General features: G+C 34.0%; 1 non-coding gene across 1 annotated transcript; it reads right to left on the reverse strand.

Moving 5' to 3' along the window:
- Positions 1 to 1,535: 1,535 nt before the first annotated feature.
- LOC127088906 (small nucleolar RNA R71) lies at positions 1,536 to 1,642 on the reverse strand. The gene has a single exon (XR_007790710.1). It is a non-coding gene; the product is annotated as a small nucleolar RNA R71 (small nucleolar RNA).
- Positions 1,643 to 5,332: the final 3,690 nt, after the last annotated feature.

Genomic DNA, 5,332 nt, shown 5'->3' on the forward strand with positions numbered 1-5,332 from the left:
CTTCATTAAAAAAATTATAATAATATATTTACTTGATATAATTAAGAATTAGAAACCCTCAAGTCAAGGATTAAAAATATAATATCTTTTCAAAATAGAGACGTACTACAAATCATCTTTAATAGAGATATTCTCATTAAGGGCAAAACCAAATCTTGTAATTAATGCAAATTCAAATATATTGTTTAAACCATATTCAATTAAGATTTTATCCAAATAAAAACATGATTTGATTGGATATTTTCCAAACCATTTTGAATTAAAATAATTATTTCTAAATGCAACTTCAATTGACTTATGTAATAACTAAGATCGGGCAAATCTTGAATAAAATCTAAAGTGAATCAGAACCCAATATTAGTTGCACGCGCACCAGGATGTCACACAACATGTCAAGACATATTGCTACACTAGTTTCTTACATAAAATTTTCAATCAAATCTTTCTTTCAAAGCAACTTCAGCCGAACCTTGAATTGAACAAACCTTAACCAAAATTTGTAATAAACTCTGGAGTTAAGCACAAGATGAAATGAGTCAAGATGTGCTCAACAACTTTCGAGACATCTTGCTTTCCATGTTACCTATAAAACTAAGTCAATCCAAATGTAATAACATCTTATATGAAATGTTGATGCATGTACCTGATTTAATATCTTTTTGTACATGAGGTATAACTGTCTTACATATGATTTGTTAAATGTATGTGTTGACATATATATGTGCTAAGAATATGTAAGTTGTTTAATTAGTATATATGGAGAAAGTGAATTATCATGCGTTTCATTGTTGCATGTGTAGAGTTATGTCCTTGCGGATTTAATCAAGAAATGATCAAAGATAAGCAAGTCATGCATATCATATTTTTTATGGTGACAACTTGTGAAGATGTAACCAAACTTTATTGCTAAATTGTAAAGATGCAAATTGACTTTAAAGGCAATAAACTATTTCAAGAGGTCATATATGCACAAGATTGTTGATCAAGCTCTTCCTTCGAATAAATATTAAGAGTTAGGGTTTAATGACCATCGTGATATTATATGATGATGGTGAGCAAACTTGAAGATATCTCAAGCTTTATATCCAATAATGTTCAAGATAAGTGCTTATGTGATTGGTATATACACCAAAGACTTGAAACTTTAGAGTGTGAAAGAGAGGAAGTGTGAAAGCTCGTCTGATCTTATCTGAGTTATCAGTGTTTTGTAAAAACATAAGGGTATTTTTGTAAAGTGATATGGATAAATCACACACTCGCTAAAACATTTCTTAAAGCCTTTATTTATCAAAGAAAATAACTTTAAAATGTTTTGAAGTCTAGCCAGATGAATTGGAAACTATCAAAATGATTAGGACATGTATTTTAAATTGTCCAATCGACTAGAGCATATACCCAATTGATTAGATAAGAGAAAAATGAGTTCATAATCAGTTGTGATAGTTTCTTAATGAAGGCTAACGACTTTCTATCAAATATTTCCAAGAATTCTATGAAACATTTTTAGCTAAGTATTTCCTCCTGTCAAGAATGCTAAGGTGAGGAATGAAATTACTTCATTTAGACAAGGAGATGATGAGTCTTTATTTGACGCTTGGGAAAGATTCAAAGAGTTTTTGAGTAAATGTACCCATTATGGGATACCAATTTTTATTCAACTAGAGACATTCTACAATGGATTGGTCATATCCACATGAAACATGTTGGATGCATCCAGTGGTAGAGCTTTGCTATAAATCTTCTGAAGAAGGGTACAAATTGATTGAAAATTATATGGCCTATATCTACCAATGGCCAGTTACAAGAGTTGTTATTATCTCTACTCAATAGTAGACATTTGATGTACATCAAGTCACTAAAACTAGAACCCTTATTGCTCAAGTGGTTCTGATTCACCAAATGATGAAAAACATGATGACGAGTCCTGACATGCCAGCAACTGAGCCTGTCAAAGTTGTAACTGATGCATCATAGGTTTCATGTGTCTATCATGGGGGAGCTAATTTATTTGAATATTGCTCAACAAATCATGTTTCTGTTAACAACATGGGCAACAACAAGTACAATAACACTTAAAATCATATGTGGCATAATTATCCAAACTTCTCATGGAGTGACACTTAAAACCAACTCAAACATCAAGCACCTTAAATTCCACCTGGTTTTTCTACACCAAACTATGATGTGGATAATCAAAGGAAAAACCTATTGTAAAATATTTTGAAGTCCTTCTTACCAGAAACCAAGAACCAATTTCAAGCTCATGTTGTAAGCATTAAAAACATGGAGAATCAAGTCGAGAAGATTACTTCAACACTTAGTTCTAGAACTTCGGGAGTACTTCCAAGCTCAACTGGAACTCCAACACCTACATATGGTGCCAAGAGTATTAAAACATGTAATGTTATCATATTATGAAATGGGAAAGAATGGGAAGGATAAACACCAATAAGGGAAGAACCACGAAATGAAAATCTGACTACTTTTGTTGCTCTAGAAGAGGAAGCATCATACTCTATTGAGACGACACCCTTGGTGGAGCCTACAAAGGAAAGTGTGACAAAAGAGAAATGCACTCTGAAAACTTCTAGCATGACTTCCAATCCATAAAAACAGTCATCTGACATGCCAGAGGTTGATATATCATCCATATTTGTTCAAGAAAGGCATCCAACTCATTTTCCTCAAAGAATCAAAAAAGAAAAAGAAGAGTAGAAATTTGAAAATTTCATGGAGATTCTGAAGCAACTTCATATTAATATACCATTGATTGAGTCCATTCAATAAATGCCAAACTATTCCAAATTTATAAAGGATTTTCTTACCAAGAGGAAGAGAGTGGGAGAATTTGCTACTGTGGCCTTAACCCAAGAGTGCAACCAACTTGTTCAAAGAAAACTCTCTCCCAAGTTAAAGGATCCTGAAATCTTTACTATACCATGCAACATTTTATAGTCTTATTGTGGAAAGGCATTGTGTGACTTTGGGGAAAGCATTAACCTCACACCCTTGTCTATCTTCAAAAAGTTGGGTATTGGAGCTTCTAGACAAACAACTATCACACTTCAACTAACTAACCGAAGCATTTTCTACCCTCAAGGGAATATTGAAGATGTATTGATGAGGGTTGATAAGTTTGTATTTTCAGCTGATTTCATCGTTATGGATTTCAATGATTATGAAGAAACTCTCATCCTGTTGGGAAGACCATTTCTTGCCACGGGAAGGACATTAATAGATGTGGAAAGAGGAGAGCTGACTATGAGAGTCAATGGGAAACAAGTCATACTTAATCTCTTAAGTGCATTAAATTATCCAGAAAAGGATGTTGTAGATTTCTCATTGATCTCTAGTTGGGAAACTATGGTCCACAAGAGTCTGAACAAGAGCAACAAGAATTTAGAATAAGAGTTAGGCAAGATAGAAAAATATGAATTATTGAACGAAATAATTTTAAATGGACCATTGAGAAAATCTGAAGAAAGGGGAGAACTTATATAGTTATTAGAGATTACAACAGAGGTAAAGAAAGACAATAATCCCCCCATAGAGGTACCCCTAAATTGGAACTTAAGAAACTACCTGCCCACTTGTAATATGCATACCTGGAGTCAGAGCATAAGTTATCAGTCGTCATTTCCATAAACTTATCTGACTAGTAGAGATGTCAACTCCTGACACTTTTAAAGAGGAATAAGAAAGTTATTGCTTGGAAGATATATGACATCAAGGGGACCATCCCTATTGTTTGTATGCATATAATATTATTGGAAGACAATATCAAGAATAGTATCGAGAGTCAAAGAAGATTGAATCCCATCATGAAGGATGTGGTAAAGAAAGATATCATCAAATTGTTAGATACGAGAATCATTTACCCAATCTCCCATAGTGTGTGGGTGAACCCTATTCAATGTGTTCCGAAGAAAGGTGGCATGAAAATCATTGAAACTGAAAATAATGAATTAATTACTACAAGAACTGTCACTGGTTGGAGGATATGCATGGACTATAGGAAGCTGAGCGAAACCACACGAAATAATCATTTTCCTCTCCCATTCATTGATAAAATGTTGTATAGGATGGTTGGTAAATAATTATATTATTTTCTTGATGGTTATTCGGCTTACAACCAAATTTCCATAACTCTAGAAAGATAAAGAAAATATAACTTTTACATGTCCATATGTAACCTTTTCCTTTAGAAGGATGCCATTTGGACTATGTAATGCACCAAAAAACTTTCAATGATGCATGATGGCAATATTTTTCGGATTTGATTGAGTTCTCCATGGAAGTATTCTTGGATGATTTTTCGGTCTTTAGAGAATTATTTAGGAAATGCTTAGATAATCTGGACATGGTGCTTACTAGATGTGAAGAAAGCAATTTGGTTATGAGTTAGGAGAAGTGTCATTTCATGGTTAAATAAGGAATTATTTTGGGGCACACGATATCAAGGAGAGGATTGGAGGTGGATCAAGAAAAGGTTAAAGTGATTGAGAAGTTGCCACCACCTGCCCAGATTAAAGGATTAAGAAGTTTCCTTGTCCATGTTATATTCTACAAAAGATTCATCAAGGACTTCTCTAAAATAACGAAGTCATTGTGCCAACTTCTGCATCATGACGTGCTATGCGTCTTCTGTTAGGAGTGTGATAAGGCGTTCAATCTATTGAAACATGCTTTAATTTCACCACCCATTATGAAAAATCCTGATTCGAGTAAGCCATTTGAGCTTATATGTGATGCTAGTGACTTTTCTATTGGAGTCGTGTTGGAACAAAGGCACAACAAGATGTTCCACACCATTTACTATGCTAGTATAACACTAATTAAAGCTCAAATCAACTACATTGCTACAGAGAAAGAGTTGTTGGTATTCGTGTTTGCATTTGATAAGTTCATATCTTACTTGGTGGGTACCAAGGTGATAGTGTATATTGATCATGCAGCGACCAAGTATCTCATTGGAAAGAAAGATGCAAAGCCAAGATTAATAAGATGAGTGTTATTGCTGCACGAATTTGATCTAGAGATCATGGAAAATAAGGGGGTTAAAATTTAGTTGTTGATCACTTGTCAAGGACAGCTTTCTTGATAAGCACCTGCTTCTAATCACTTATGGCATGACAACCTGGTATGTCGAAATTGTAAACTATTTGGTCAGTGGGTATGTCCCACCAAAATTTAAATCTCAGTGAAGAAAGAGGTTATTCTATATTTCTAAGAGTTATTTCTTGAATGAACACTTTCTCTAAAAGCATTAAGTTGGCCAATTGTTGAGGAGGTGTGTAGACCAGCCAGAGGCGCGCCAGATCTTGACAACCAG

The sequence above is a fragment of the Lathyrus oleraceus genome, chromosome 5 (assembly GCF_024323335.1).
Source record: "Lathyrus oleraceus cultivar Zhongwan6 chromosome 5, CAAS_Psat_ZW6_1.0, whole genome shotgun sequence".
NCBI lineage: Eukaryota > Viridiplantae > Streptophyta > Magnoliopsida > Fabales > Fabaceae > Lathyrus > Lathyrus oleraceus.